Below are 17,610 nucleotides of genomic sequence, written 5' to 3'. Positions count from 1 at the left end.
TTTGATACTACCAAATTTAAAGGGTGCACCAGTGCATCTCAACTAGTGTACCAATGTGCCAAAGGTAGTAGTCACCTCTTTTGGTGTTGTGTAGATGCATAGAAGTGCAACTATGCACCTACACAACACTCAGATGTGAGGGTGCCTATATATTCCCTCACCCCTCCTCCAGTCTCACGTTGCCTTTTTTTTCTACCATCAAGATTCCTACGTCGTAGCTCCAAGCTTGAGATCCACCAAGACTCTCTTTTCACACTACATGCTCTGCTAGGTCTCTACAGTGCACCATCACACCCGACTAGGTGTGCCTTCAACTCATTCCCTCACCTCCCTCTGAACGTCCACACCTTGCACACAATGAAAGACCACCAAGTCAAATTGGTGCACACTAGTGCACCTAATTTGGTGTGCTAGTCTACACCAAGTCTACAAAGAACCTCCCCTCAAAACATGCCACACTAAAGCACACCTAAATATCAAGAGATAAGAAAAATATGAGGGATGGTGTGCATCAATGCACCTAATCGGGTGTGCCTAATCCACAGCTTCTCCTTTGAAAAACACAAATAAAATAAAAGGCATAAAAGTAAAAACCTTGAATTGGGTGCACACTCACACACCTATCTGGGTGTGCTAGTGCACACCCAAATTCAAAACATAAAACTTAAAAATGAAACCAAAAGTTAGTTGTGCACTAGTGTACCTAATTTGGTGTGTTAGTGTGCACCTGACCTTATACATGCTAAAACATAAAACCCAAGGATGGGTGCGCATTAGCAAACCTAATCTAGTGCACTAGTGTGCACCTTATGCATGATGTGGTTTTAAAATTGCACTAGGTGTACCAATTCGTTTTTGTTTTCTAGTGGTTTTTTGAGGCATCTAACTTTTGAGGTTTTGTGTGAGTTAAGTTTAGGGGATAATTCATTTGTTTCTTCTCCAACCTTAGACTAATGGATGTTATTCTCTTTTGTGCAGATATAATGGCATCCTCATCAGGCGATAAAATAGCACCAAAACTCGTTCTATTCAAATTCCAAGGTGTGCCATCAAAATCATGTTTCCATGATGACTACTCAGAGATTAAGGACACTGATTTAGGACACACTAATTTCGGGGAGTTCCTAAGGATATGCAACAAACCCACTAAGAGATCGGCTATGGTTTCTGTATTAATTTGATTGAGGTTGGTAAACACAACTTCACAACCAATGTCAGTATAATCCTTAGAGCTCATAATGACACTTGTACAACATTTTATCCCCAAGGAGAGGGTGGTGAAGAGTGTGGCCAAAGAATTTGTCCTAGACCTCTAACTTGAAAACATTGAGAGAGTATTCCATCTCCCTAGGGTAGATCAATTTATTAGGTTAACCTATGAAGTAGAAAAAAGGTGGTATAGAGAGCACCTAAAAGAGGCTACTGAGATCATCCAATCTTCTTACCTTATAGAGAGGACCCCTCTAGGAAAGATAACTAGTAAGGTGGATATGGAAAGGGGATACTATCAAGATGGAAAAGATGCCACTTGACTGGGCCACTACATTGAGTGAAAATCTATGTGAGAAATTGGGAGAAATAAAGGATAAAAGGGAGTTCTCTATGACTTCATGTTTGGTGTATCTATTAGCTACAAGGTCGACAAACTATCCTCTATTGTACAAGAGAGGTAGCATGCAAGAATGTAATGCTTGGCCATATATCATTTACCCTTAGCTAGTAAGGAAGAAACTCTCATATCAGAATAAAGAATATAGAATCGTGAATGATGCATTCATTTTTGCTATCATCTTATTCATAGAAGGAGATTATGCAAAAATATTATCTGATGATAGTGGCACAGATAACAACACTTGGGGCTTATTACATTTAGTTTAAAACATTTACATATCTAAGGGTATTTGGTGCCAATGTCAACCTAAAGAAGCTCCCATGATATCCTAGTGATAGACTTGTTCTTTTAAAGATTTCTCAACAAGTTGAGTTCGCATATGACAGAGTTAGGAAACAATGTAGACCATGTTAGACATGGCCTCTGATCATAGGACCTTATCAAGTAAAGTATAAGTAGGATATTCCTTCTTTTGAATGGGAATGGGATAAATATCCCCTAGAAGATTATAATTCTCCAAGGCCATGCTTTGATATCTTTTAGTTTCGGTGTTTGTTATAGTTTGATGAATTTCGCTGATGTATCTAGCTTCAAAAGAAATCGCTGAATTATACCTCCATAACTCTTTGTCTCACATGAGTGCACTTTTTGTGGCCTTGCAATTTGATGAACCGTAAAATATCATATGGTTATTAAGTTTCCCATCGAAAATTGCATCAGTGGAATCAAGGAAGCACTGGTCTTATTTTCATTGGTTACCCATCGATTTCTTCGAAAGCTTAACTTGTAGATGTGTTGTTTTCTATAGCTAATGTCCATTAGGATTTTACTTTCACATTATTTGTTTCAAAGTTTTGTTATTTTCTTTACTAACCCCTTGTTAGTTTAGGAATTCATATTAGTTTCATTGTTAGATTGCATTCATTGGTAAACATATAAACTACAAAAACATAGTTCTTTTTGTGTGTTTTATTTTGAAGCAGCAAACAGATTCTACACCTCATCTGAAATCAAATGAACCAACAAAGGCCTCCTCGTAAATAAACACATTTATCTTCAACTAAGTGGATTTCATTAGGTTGCAAGATCACTAGGAACTTTGGATTTGATTCACAAAATTGGCTTTTCAAAAGAGGAGTTTGAAAGAATTCTTGTAATTTAGCATCGCGCATAATGGCAGCTCAATGACCCTTATAGTTGTATTTCTCCACTATTCATCAACTAGTCCTAAAATAGAAAATTTGTCAATTTCATTTATATAGAGAGTCATTTGCATATGAATAAATAAAAGACTAATGGTGAATCTATATGACACCAAATAAATGGCTTTTCTTGTAGCTTTTTTTGCTTCAAATATCTAATACAAAATGTCAAATAAGAATGCTAGAACAAATACATGTGTATCTTTAGATGCAAGTAACATGTAAGATTAAATTTTATTTTTTTTGTTAGAAAAAATCATTAAAAATTATATACTTGTTGCACGACTATTATTAGTACTTTTATTGAACCATTACAACAATTCAAAAACTTGATGAAGTCAATATAATGCTTGTATAAAAATATTATGATGGGAAGCACAATTATATTGATCCATTACATTACAAGACAAATTAGTGATTCTTGGAATTCTAGGACATTATTAAGTATGATTTTGTGCATATTGTAGGGGAATTTTTTAGAATGGGGAAGTTATTGAAGGAACTCAATCAAACCTTCATTATTCTCATTCCTAAGATTGAGGACCCCCAAAGGATGGTTGACTTTAGACCCATTAGCCTTTGTAATTCTATCTACAAGACCTTTGATAAAGTTATGGTGAATCAACTCAAGCCCCTCCTAGAAAAATTCATTAATCCTCATTAGAATGGGTTTGTGCCTAGGAGACAAATTCTTGATATTTTCATAACTACCCATGAGGTGATACACTCAATGGAAAAATCTAAAAGTTCTGGTATGGCCCTTAAACTTGATATTTCTAAAGCCTATGCTAAGGTTTGACATGACTTCTTGTTTGCCATTCTCATTAAACTTGGCTTCAATGAGAGGGTTCTAATAATTAAATAAGAATGTTATGACATTTTTTACCTTCTCGATGATTTTTAATGGTGCCTTCGGTAACTTTTTCTCTTCCTCTCAAGGTCTTCATCAAGGTGGCCCCCTATCCCCTTATATCTTTATTGTCATAGTAGAAGTATTATGCAAAAATATAGTCTCTTTATCTAACACTAGTGGAATTAAGGGCATCAAGCATGCTTCTCAATGCCTCCCCCAAGTGCTATAGTAGTTTTTGTATGATACTTTTCTATTTGGCATCTCCTCCATCCATGAAGCTATAGAATGGAAAGACACCCTGAATATGTATGCTCTACTTTATGTCCAATGTACAAAATACGATAAAAGTAAATTTTTTTTTCAACACTTGTGCTAGTTTGCGAGAAAAGCTTACTGGTATCATTGGATGCCAAGAGGCGACCCTCCCTAACACCCATCTTGGTCTATCACTCACTATTAAGGAGATCCCAAACCATTTCTAGAATGGTCTTGTGGAATGTTTGCAAAGAAAGTCAGAAAGCTAGAAAGGGAAAATATTGAGCAATGTTGGGAAACTCCAACTCCTCTCAACCTTCCTGTAAGGCATCCTGGTGTATTTTCTATCTCTTTTCAAACTCCCAAGCAGATTTAGAGATATCATTGAGAAAATTCAACATAATTTTCTATGCTCTGAAACTGAAGAAAATGCAAGAATGAGCTTGGTTAGCTAGAAGTAAGTTTGAAAAACTAAAGCTCATGGAGGATTGAGTCTAAGAAGAATTGGACACTTGAATAAGGCTCTATTAACCAAAATTGGTTGGAAGTTGGTTAATTCCGCAGGTAGCTATAGTAACATCATAATGGCTAAATAATTTGGGGGATTGTCTTCCCAGCAATTTATAGGGGCACAAGTTCTACCCCAAGGCTTGAAGATATGGAATAACATTGTTGACTCTTGGAAGATCCTAAGAAAGGGATGTCACTGGATCATGGGGAATGGTAGTTCAATAGACTTCAGGGAAGATTGGTGTATCCATGAGGACCCCCTTAGGAAATCTAACTTTTCCTCTCTACATGAGATGTGCACTAGAATGTATGGCCCTTGGACTCATGATTTTATCACCCATAATAGACAATGGATCACTTTCTAGAATCTCCAGTCAAGGGAGTTGAGTTTAGCTCGCTTACTACAAGATCTCTTACACAACTATAGGATTTGCTTCATCCTAGTTTAGGACTCATTAGTGTGGAAACTCACACCCTTGGGGGAGTTTACTATAAAGTGTACTTATCTCAGTTGGATGGTAGGGGAAGGGGCATAGACCAATTGGGAAAAATCTTGGCACCCTTGGATACTACCTAAAATAAACTTCTTTTGGTAGTGAGCTTTGCATGTGGTGGTCCTTACTATTGACAACCTCTAATAGTGTGGTTTCCAACTTTCCAATTGTTGCATTTTATGCCTCAAAGATGTTGAATCTATTCTAAAACTACTTATCCACTTTCCTTTTTCCATAGACATCCAAAGGGAGGTTCTTGCTTTATGGGGGGTCAATTGGTGTATGGATAATGAGTTGAAGCAATTTTCCCACTAGGAGGGCCTAGTTGCCCACCCTTATCTCAAAAACCTTTGGTCAATTCTCCCAGCTTATGTGTAATGCCTCACTCGAGAACCCAAAAGAAATAAACCTAATACGTTACAAAGTTTACTAAACTATTTTTTTTGAAGTTTAAACAACATCAAAGTAACATTAATGTGGAACCAATATATACATACACATCAAACACACATAGGCAATTACAAATATAATTTCAATTCCTCAAGGGTTCTTTCACATTGAGACACATTTAAGAAAGTTTTATTAATAAGTTTAAGTCTTAATTTCAATGCCCATAATCATAAAATATATAAACACATACATAGTATTATAAGCACATGCATAAGTACAACTAATAATATGAAAGGACATCTAATGAACAACATCCACTACACATGTTATAAGGTATGTGAAAGTAGATATGATTACATCAATATACAATAAAATATCTCATAGGATCTCAAAACACATGATACACAGATACATCAAATGAATAGAAGTCTTCAAGATAAGATGAAGAATGATAATGGTACTACTGTATCAATGAGCATCTAACAACTAGCAATGTAAGGGGGAACCAAATGTTAAGAAGACTCTACCTCCCAACTACATGGTCACCTAATCAGGCTTCCACTCCCATTGTGTAGGAGAGATAATATATGATCCACAAAAAGATAATCAAATTGTAAAATAATTATAGGAAAGGAATCCTGATAGCCAAACCTACCTCAAGGGTAACACAAACTATTCAAGAAGAAGAGATAATCAAAATTGAAACCTGACACTCATTCCAATACTAACATCTCATATCAAGTCAATGTACAAATACCAAGACCAAAAATATACAACCACCTCAAAATCAATGTCAAGTGCCATAAGAATGATGACTAACAAATAACAACTATTGTCAATAAAAGTAAACTACCAATCACTAACTCCAACAATAAAAACACCACTAATGAATAATTGATCATTCATTAATAAAAGTCAATTGTCAACAATAAATGACATCCAATCAATGAGTAACAACTCAAAATAAATGCACCATCAAAATTAATATCCAACAAGTACACCACTAGAGGTAAATATTAAAAAAATCATAAAGAAGACTCAGGCTACATACTATGAAGTGTCATCACATGAACCAACTCTAAGGTTACCCTGGTATTCTCTCAAGACTTTGACCCCCTAGTGACTCTATGTGGAACCAAAATACCCTCTTGCAAAGATGAGGAAACTAGTCATACCTCTCAAGGTATCATCTCCATCTCATCCTTAGTCTATACAAGCGCTCAAGGCATAGACAAAGAAAAATCTCTAACTTTATCTTTTTAATGTATCTCAAGGAAAAGGGCTAGGCAAGATATTTTAATTACTATGCTATCACTTGTTATACAACTTATAATGATTTGCCTTGGCAGCCACTTTGGGCCCTGACCTCCATTGCAAGCCACTCCCATGGACATGCACCTATACTTCCTTCCCAAAAAACATAAACTACAATTGTCACATACCACAAGAGTAATATTGATAAAATTTGGTTCCTTAATAGGCAACCCAAAAATAACATTGGTTCTCAAAACCTAAGTTCTCATAAATGCTCAATAGCATAAAACACATAAATCTTAATTTAAATCATAAATTTCATCATGACATCCAGTCAAATAATCATAAAAGAAATCTCAAAAAATACCTCTAGTGCACATCCTAACTTGGTCAACTAAACAACCCACAAAGAAAAACTATCAAGAAAATAAACAACACAACATTATAAATAAAATATTAGAAAACGCATAGTTTTTAGCCACTTGATTTAATTCCACAAATTTCTCTTGTTTAGGTTGCGTCATAAGGACATGTTTAGAAATAAAGTAAGACTATGCATGCTAATACAAATTGTTATGTTAATATACTTATTCAAAACAGTAAGTATTTAAATATCCAATCCTTTTGTGCATATAAAATATCATGCAATATTATTATGCTATTGTAGACACCTAAATCTGATTACATCAATAGGTAATCATATTTAGTCATCTCCTAGGACATTATTGATTAAATATTTACTATTTAATTAATTAATCATCATCCCCTAGTTAATTTATTTATTTAATTAACTATAGTCCAATTGATAAAATCGAATGATAAACCAAAATCAATTTATCAATTAAATCCCTCTTCCCCTATTAAATTGAATAAATCCTCAAATCTATTCAATTTAATTCTATATCCCTATTTTATTAAATAAATCATTTAATAAAATATCTAAAATTCTAAGAGCCTCCCTAAACCCTATCCTAACCCCTAATCCAACCCATTCACACATACTAACCTCACTTAGCCACTTAACTAACCCATCCCATCAAATCTAAGCCACTTACCCCCTAATCCCCCCTCTAATCCAAGCCTAATCCTCTTTGAATCATGTGCACAATCATAAACATGGGTTAAGACTTGCTAACCCAAGCCAAAGTCAACAATCTCATTCTCCCCTCACCCTCCAACATTTAAGACCCAAGCCTAAGTCAACAATCTCATTCTCCCCCCAACCATCTCTATTTATGACCCAACCATCCCCATTTATGGCTCAACCTCCCTCATTACTCCTTTGACCAACCCATATCCTACCCTCTCACATCCAATCACCATATGACATGTGTCACCTCCTGATTAGCTTCAAACAAGCACAATCCATGTGCTCCCCTTTGAGTACATCCTAGCCCTCCCTCACCATCTTGCCATCCTTGCATCTTGACCGTCCATCCCTCTACCCCTTGGCCCATAAATACAAGCCTCTCCTTTCACAAACATCATCCACTTTTCAAGAAAACTTATAATGCTATTTTGAGAGCCTAAAAACTACCAAAATACTATTATAATGCTGAAATACCTCCATGAATCCATTGTTGAAACCTTGCCTCATCCACTCCATCCATCCATCTAGAACTTGAGCATACATGTGAGCATTCATATCTTAATCAGGGACAAATCCTTTGTATCATGTGTTATGCCATTAGGAGCCTACCATTCTTAGTTTTCTTCCTTTTGTGGTGATAACCCTTGGTCCTATCTTAAGTGTTTACTTGTTTTTAGTACTGAGAATGCTTTTTATAGATTAGTGTTCATTTTGCTCTACTAAAATAGGTGATACATTTTGGAACGCCCGGTGGGACCCCACTATGGGTCATTCATTCATCCATTTCAATCCATATTCAATCCATTTTTTTTTTTTTTACAAACTAACGATCTAACGTTTGTTGTTGTTTGAAGGTGTTTCAGGGTGTTTTGCTTGTTTGTGCAGGTTGAAGGATGCATTTAGGAAGAAAACATATTCTGAAATACCAAAAAAATAAAAAAGTAAATAAATAAATTCTAAAAAAAACCGCGCTCTTCCATTCTGTTTGCGTGCAGTGTCGTCTTAGACTACTTTGGCATCTTTGCACCTATATTTTGGCATCTCCGCACCGCAGTTTTGGCATCTCTACAATTTAGCGTCTCCGCACCTTTGTTTTGGCATCTTCGCATAGCAGTTTGGCATCTTTGCACCTCTATTTTGGCGTCTCTGCACCGCAATTTTTGGCATCTCCATAGTTTGTGTCTCTGCACCTCTGTTTTGGCATCTTTGCACCATAGTTTTGGCATCTCCGCACCGCAGTTTTGGCATCTCTGCACCTCTATTTTGGTGTCTGCATAGTATTGGCATCTCTGCACTACAATTTTGGTGGCTCCACCATTTTTTTGTCTCCACTGCAATTTGGTAATCCCTACATTTTTTTTATAATTATGAGTTTTGGCGTCTATGCCTGTTAACTATCGTATGCATATTTTTTAGATTTATTAAAAAAAAAAAAATTAAAAAAGAAGATTACAAATCAAATTTTAACTTTTGGTGGTTCCATAGAGTAGAGGTTTTTCTAAACATTTTTATGCCTATGAAAAAGAACAGAAAAAGTTGATTTTATTTTTCCCATAGTTAAGCTTCAATTTTGAGATTTTTTGGGTGACTAATCAAATTGGCTTTTGTAGCTTTGTAGATTGGAGCATCTATGAAACCACTAACCATGTTTCTTGTAGGTTCTCCTTACATGGTTAAATTCTCTTGGAAAATGAACTTGAATGTTTAAACACTTGTCTTTGAATGCATGTTGCTCAAATCAAATCTTGAATGCCATAGATTAAAATATAACATTTTTATTGGAATGCATGATCAACACAATCTTGAATGCTAAAGGTTAAAAAGAATGAATGTGATGAACACTTTATTTAAGGTGCAAATGAACATTATGTGCAAACACTTCAATTTTGGGGCTTAAAATAAATTCATCAAATCTCAAATGCCTTAAAGACAATTTTTTTCTTATTCCCTCCTCTTTAAAGCTTTGGCACTTGATTTCCCTTTGTTGACTCGATTTTACTTTTGTTGGTGACATTGTCAAGTTGGAATGAATATCTGAATGCTAATCACATGTGTCTTCAAAGTTGTACAATAGAGAATCTAAAAGTGTCCAAATAGCAATGAACCCCATGTCTTGTGTGTTTTGAGATTGTGCATTTTAGGACATCTTAGACTTCTCTCTTTTCATACAAAGTAAGACCATTAAAATACGTGATGCATGTATTGAAAGTTGTTAGCAAGATCATCCACAACAACCTAGGAGTGCTTCTAGCGAGTTCATCCACCTCTGGGAAGTGTGTCCCCTTTGGTAAGAAGCTCAAACTAGTAAATAGTCTGGCCGATATATAAATGAGGAGAAGGGTAAACCTTCTCGCTCCATCTCTTCAGTTTGGACGGCATGTTTCTGGGGGTAGCCTGAGGTGGGAAAAAATTTTCATGATTTTAGCATGTCTGGAATAGACCCTTAAGTGGATCAAAGCTAGTAACAACCATTGCAGAGACTCCACAGACCCATTTATAACCCTCTTAGATCTAAAGTATCTCACTTTCTTTCATGGTATGTGCTCAAGATTACTCACCATTGTGCTCCCCTGGTAGAGGCATAAGGCCACTTGGGTTTCATCTCCAAGGATTGTTGTTCTTGCAGAAGGGGAACTTTTATTTGTCATGCCTTGAAGGTTCTCTGATGTGTATCCTTTGTCCATCGACTCTTGTATCCACTCACCTCTTCAATTAGAGGGAAATATTGCACAAGAACCAAGAGACATCAAGCTGTGGGCCATTGAATAACATATGACAATCAAATTTTGACTTGTAGGGATAAAGTGTGTGTTTGAACTATCTTAAATTGTGCTCAAGACCTGTGAAAACATTTGTTGAACATACATGATTCAGTGGTTACTATCAAAAAAATCCTTTTGCTAAAGAAATAACTGTTTGTATTTCTCAAAGTTGCTTTGTCCTTTGAGAAATTGTTTGCTCATTTATCCCCGTATCAGAAGAAAGAAAGTTTCACCTTTTTCATCTCAAAACAACAATTGTTAGCAAGTCCATTCACAAAAACCACTTGTTTCATTAGTCCAATTTGTTCATTTGTTTCAAAATGATCTACTTATTACATCAAAAATCACTAAGCAGAATCTAAGTTACAAATCCTTTGTTGGCCCAAAGTCTTGTTCTTTTTCAAAAATACTTCGCCATTTACCCTACTTGACCAAAAATATCACAAGTTCTATCTTTGAGAGACCTCACCTTAAATATATAAGAAAGGGTTGTTAGCAAGCCCACTCACAACACCATACTTGACTGAAAATGCCACATTGTTTTCCCTGACTAGAAGATAGTTACCCAAATTAATCCTGAAAGAATCCAAAACTTGCTATTTCTTAATTGATTTATGTTCCAACCCAAGGTCCAGAAGGTATACTTAGTGTAGTCACTACCTCCAAAACCCCATAGTTGTGATCAAAATCCCTTGGAAATATCTCATGTTAGGCCAACCTAAGGCTAAGTTCAAAAAGGTTAAACTTCCACAAATACCGGTTTACATGGAGATAGAAGTCAAACATCAAAAACATACCCCCAACCTAAGGATTGCCAAGCTAGACCAAAGTAAGAAAGACGGAGCAGATGTTGCATTACAAACCAAATGGGATTACAAGATTCAAAAACTAACTCTCTGACGAGGTGTCAACCATAGCCTTATCAATAACTCTCATGTTAACTACTTTGATTAGGTCCATCTTTTTCCACACACACTTATGCACTTGTCTCCTTGTAGCTTTGGTCTCTCTGTTAATTCTTCATCCCATCTAAACATTTGGTATAATCATCTCTTCCATCTTTTTTCATCAAACCTTAGGTTTTTAGAAATCCTCCAAATCAAGCATCATTAAACTCTAAAATCCTCCACTAGTTTCTCCACTCTTAGAAACATTTTTGCATCCCCTCATTAAGATTTGTCTCCCTAAATAAATCTTCGTCCATCTCACCATCATAGTTGTCCTTAAACTAAGTATTGTTTAGGATAAATTGTCACTTGTGTCCCACATCACCTTAAGCAAAAGGTTGGGCTACACACTTGATCCCATTTGTCTTCCCAATGGTCACAAGGCTACCTTAGGGTTTTATATCGCTACCACATATTCAAGTTCACACTTAAGGGAAAAAAAATCTCCTCCACATAGCACCATATCATCTAGATTCCTAAAAGTATCATATACACTTAGCATCATCCCTCTTTGCATTTTCATCATTAGGAAAGTCATCCTTTCATGCCACCCACCACTCGTTTTGGTAGGAACACAAGGAAAAAGGACATGTCCTAGTCATAGTAATTACACATCTCGAGCTCAGCCATACCCCATCATTTCCATGGTGGCACCAAATCCACCACCACAAATCCCTGAAGAGACAAGTTCCTCCATAGACATTGATTCTTTTATGAATCAACTTGGTCATGCCACCATTGTTAATGCCATCATAGACCAAAGCAAGGAGACCATCATGGAAAATTTCTTAAGGGATAGTGTTGGTTCCTTTGAATTTGGGCATCCACCACCTATTGACATTTCAGATCCTACACACCCTCTGTTTGAATGGCAACCACCAATTGCAGAATCATCTACCCTCACCTATCCTTTCTCTGGATATCAACCACGTTAGAGAGAACCTACAAACCCAAATATACCCTTAACCTAGGTGCCTACTCCTATTCTAAAAAACACCCATCCCATCCTCACTCAACCCTTAGTACATACAACATCCCAACCAACCTCATGTGTATCATACACCTCTGCTTCAACCACTCATTTCCCTACTCCACCAAATCCTCCATTTACATCCATCAACACTACCTTTTCACTTCCACCTCACAATACACCTAGTTTTATTTACTACTCAAATGCCACCACTAGGGTCAAATTCCTCATCTTCTATCCGACCCAACATCACTATCAACCCCTTTGTAGCTAGCCAAAGCTCTTCAGCCTCATTTCCTTTGGGACCTTAGAATGTTGCTATAGCACAAGGACCTACCACTAGTCTTCCCCCTAGCACTGTAGCCATGTCCACCCCTCAGACACTTTCATCTACCACTTTACATTTTTATTCACTAGCACCCCTTACCAACTATTTCTCCATGCCACCTTTAGGAAATAGCCAAACCACCCCGCCATTATTGTTCCCTATGATGAATACTCTACTGCAGATTAATTACCTTGTGCCTATTCATAATCAGCCATAATCTCAAGTAGGGGTGCAATCCACATATATTGGGCATGGTATGTATTCCCAAAGCATGGCACAGGCATCACCCACCTTACCACCCTTTCAACCACAGTATGCTCAAGCACCCACACAAAGATATCTTATAGGGCAGCAGCCTCATTCTTATCTTCCCCACCAAAAAACTTCTTAGCAGATGCAACAGTATACCCAAAACACATTCCAACAACCCATAACATCAATTCCACCAGTTGTACAACCTATTTTTCCAAAAACGCCATATGGCATGTATCCTACGCTAGGGGCACTCGCTCCCCCACCTATAAACTCTGAATGGGAAGAGATGAAAAATTCTCTCAAAACCCTCAAGGATGGAACAGACACCAAAACGTTCAAATTTGAGAATGATTGCCCATACCCTTTTGATAGGACTATCACGATGACTCCATTTCCTAAACATCTTGAGATCCCCAATTTTGACAAATTTAGGGGGAAAAGTGATCCAGTCACACATGTTACAAAATTCTATATGCATTGTCAAGGTAGCTTATAATGATGTGTTCCTCATGCAGCTCTTTCCCAAGAGCCTAGTAGGACTAGCTTTGGAATGGTTATGTCGTATCCCTCAAGGTACTATTAAAACTTTTGTAGAACTTTCTAAGGCCTTTGTTGCTCGGTATACCCATCTCGTTGAAACTGAACTGTCTATAGTAGACCTAGTCCACACTAAACAAAAAGGAGGAGAAAGCCTCGCAGAATACTTGCAACACTGGAAAATCCTCACAACAAGGATTTCTTGTACCATCCCTGAGCATCATCTTGTCAAGATGTTCATAAACAATGCACACCCAAGCCTCGCTCATCATATGGTTATGAATTGTTTGCAAACATACAAGGACATCAAAGAAAAAGGAATGGGCCTTGAGCAAGGCCTCATTAAGGATGGTGTCATTAGATTGTACAAAGAAAACACCCAGGACCTAGGTCTGAGCAATGACAAAACCCGATATTGGAACAAAAACAAGAATACAGTAACAGATGGTGCCACTGACACTCAATAGGTCCATATTGTTGGGGTGGCTACCAATGTTCCCACCACATTTTGCCAATAACAAACTTATCAACAACAACCCCCTGTGTATCACCCGTCACCCATACAAAACAATTAACAAATACCTGCTCATCATAATCAAACCAATGCTATCACACTTTCGGTAGGTACTAAACCTTGTGTTCAAAGATAACCTCGTGTATACACCCCGTTGGGGGAACCTCTTGATGTAATCTTTGAAAAACTAGCTAAGGATAATCTTATTCAACATCCACCAACTCAACCCTTGGAACCAAACCAATCTAGGGCATCTTGGTATAAAGATAATGAGTTTTGAAAATTCCATTGTGTCAAAGGACATACCACCTTCAAATGCATGCAACTCAAGGACTATGTCCAAGACCTAATTGATCATAAGGAAATCATAGTGGGGGCACAAACTTCACCTAATGCAAGATTAATGATGTATCAAAAATATTTCCCTCCTCATAACACAAACCTAGGAAAAGCACCTGCAAACCCTCCTGTCAACAAACCAAACAATACTCAAGGCAAACAAGGAGATAACCGAGACAAGTCTCAAAACTATACCTCAGCGTATTTAGACTATGGAAGCCTTATTGCTTGCATATCACAAGTTGAGCCATCCATCAATGTCATTAACATTAAAGGCCCAGATGCCCAATGTGCAGTTGCTACTCACCCGACTCGACTCAATATAGTTGGGCCACCTATTTCTGCACCATCAAGACCACCTCCATCTAGAGCATCTCCATCAGAATCATCCTCATTAGGGCCACAATATAACATCTTGGAACATCTTGGAAACACACCGACCCAGATCTCCATTCTAGATATCTTACAAACAAGTCCACTTTATCAAGAGATCCTCAACAATACTCTACACGACTCACATGTCCCCTCTGACATAAATGCCACTGAGTTTCGCAACTTGGTTAGCCATCTTTCAGCCTCATGTGCCTTATCCTTCAAAACCACTGATATCCCAGTAGTTGAACCAAATCATATCCTTCCACTCCATATAGCCATCATGGTTTCTGACTTTGTTGTTAAAAGATTCATGATAGATAATGGATTGGCTTTAAATCTATGTACTTTAAATTTCATCAAATAGGCAGGATACATTGAGGCAGATATCATTAATGAAGTAATCACCATCAAGGCCTATGAAAATTTGGAGCACACCACTGAAGGAACCATCTTGCTCCCTATAAGAGTTGGCCCAGCCACTCAAGAAACACTTTGCCATGTAGTTGATCTTAACCTTCTATACAACATCCCCCTTGTTTGCCCATGGATTCCTACCATGAAGGCCGTTCCATCCACATATCATCAATGTATCAAATTTTTGCATAATGGCACTGAGATCACCATCCATGCAAACCCTGAAACCTTTGCTTATTGCAATGTGGTTGAAGCTTCATACACTAATCACTGTCCTGGGATTGAAATTGGCACCACCATGGCCAGTTCCTCTGGCACTTGCCATGATCCAGACACCATTTTAGCCTCCACCCTTTCCACAATTAAGATCAACTACCAAGGTTGTGGTGAGTATAGTCTTACAGATGCTTTTGTTGTTGGCGCTCTACCACTTGATCCCCATACTCAAGGATGCCTGACACATCAAGGGCCTATACTGAAAACCACCTCTCGACTCCAACAAATGGGTCCTACCATATTTATTACCAAGGGTACTCTTGATGGAGAGGAGAATGCACTAGACATTAACACATGGCTATATAAGGAGCCCCCTCTTAAAAGTGAAGCACTTCTTGATCACTTTAAACAAAAATATCCTTGGTCACATCGCTTGGCCATAAAGCAATGGGATTATCAAGGAGGTGGATTAGGCCACCAAGAATTAGGTATGAGATAGCCTATAGAGGCACACCAAGGGCAGAAAACTGAAGGCTTGGGCTATGGACTCCCCGCAATTCGGGGCACTACAATGGAAGGCCACACCTTTACAAACATCCAAAACACTCTCGTTGAGGTTGAAGATATCCCTAAGGAAGTTGAAAAGAAAGCTTATGATGATATTTTCCTTGACAAAATAATCCTTGGAGCCTCTGTGCTCTACCAATTATCCTTGAATTTCATAGACCTCCCCCTCGCTCACCCTGAACTCATAGATTGGGACCAACCAAGTGTCGTTCATGTTGACAAGTTCTCTACTGAGCATGCGCTCCTTAAATTCATGTGGGTAGAAATGCCGCATAAACAGCCACCACCACCATCAACATATATCTACAAGCTGGATCTGGCAGGTTACTTCGGGGAGGAGGAAATCTCCAATCACAAAACAGAGATAAAAAAGAAACAAAAAAGAAAAAAATCAAAGGAAAAATGTCCTCTGGTGAAAACTCCTCTAGAGCATCATTGGATAACTCAAAAAATAAATTAAAAATAAAGGATGTATCGGATGGTGAAAACCTCTCTGAGGTGCCTAAAGATGGAGATTTCATCCTTCCCCCGCAAGAGCATAGGCATCCTATCTCTTCAGTTTTGACAGAGGAAACTCGGCCAGTAAATATTAGTTTGATAGAGATCCCACATATCACATACATCATAGCCTCTCTACCACCTGAACAAGCAGATCTTCTTATTGAGGTTCTTCATGAAAATGTAGGCTGCTTTGCATGGTCATATCAGGACATGCTGGGGTTGGACCCCAAACTAGTCATACGCCATTTGCCAGTAGATCTAGGGGCCAAGCCCGTTAAGCAGAAGCTCTGTAAGATGCACCCCAAAGTTGCTTTATTGGTTAAAGCAGAGTTAGAAAAATTTTTGGAGGCAAAAATCATTCACCCAATAGATTATTCTGAATGGATTTCTAACATGGTACCTGTTACCAAGCCTTTTGGTGATATCAGAATCTACACTGATTTTAGGGATCTTAATAAAGCTTGTCTAAAGGATGAATTTCCATTACCAAATATTGACATGATTGTAGATCTCATCGTAGGTCATGAACTCTTGTCACTAATGGATGGTTTCTCTGGATATAATCAGATTCATATAGCAGAGGAAGATCAGCATAAGACATCATTTACTACACCTTGGGGCACATTCTGCTATAATATGATGCCATTTGGGCTAAAGAATACCGAGGCAACCTATCAATGCACCATGATAGTCATCTTCCATGACCTAATCCATAAGATTCTTGAGGATTACATGGATGATATTTTAGTAAACTCTCTCAATGCTCTTGATCACTTATTTCACCTCGAAGAAGTGTTTAATCGATTGGAAAAATATCGTCTCATGCTGAATCCAAAGAAATGTGTCTTCAGTGTCACCTTAGGTAAGCTCCTAGGCTTCATTATGTCATAGTGTGGTATTGAGATTGACCCTAAGAAGGTCAAAGCCATCATGGATATGGATCCTCCTAAGACACTTAGGCACCTTCGTTCTTTGCAAGGAAAACTCCAATCAGTCCGGCGGTTCATTTCTCAACTTGTTGATAAGTGTCAACCTTTCACTCACTTGCTTAAGAAATATCAAAATTTCAAATGGGACTCAACTTCCCAATGCAATTTTGAGCTCATCAAGAAATACTTATCTAATCCACCTATTTTGGTTCCTCCAGTTGTAGGGTGCCCACTCATATTGTACATCATAGCTACTCCCACAACATTAGGTGCTCTTCTAGCACAACTTGACGATG

The sequence above is a fragment of the Cupressus sempervirens genome, chromosome 7, assembly GCF_028749045.1.
Source record: "Cupressus sempervirens isolate cs-2001-9-10 chromosome 7, ASM2874904v1, whole genome shotgun sequence".
NCBI classification, from domain to species: Eukaryota; Viridiplantae; Streptophyta; class Pinopsida; order Cupressales; family Cupressaceae; genus Cupressus; species Cupressus sempervirens.
The sequence above is the reverse complement of the archived record's forward strand: the minus strand, read 5'-3'. Positions refer to the sequence as shown.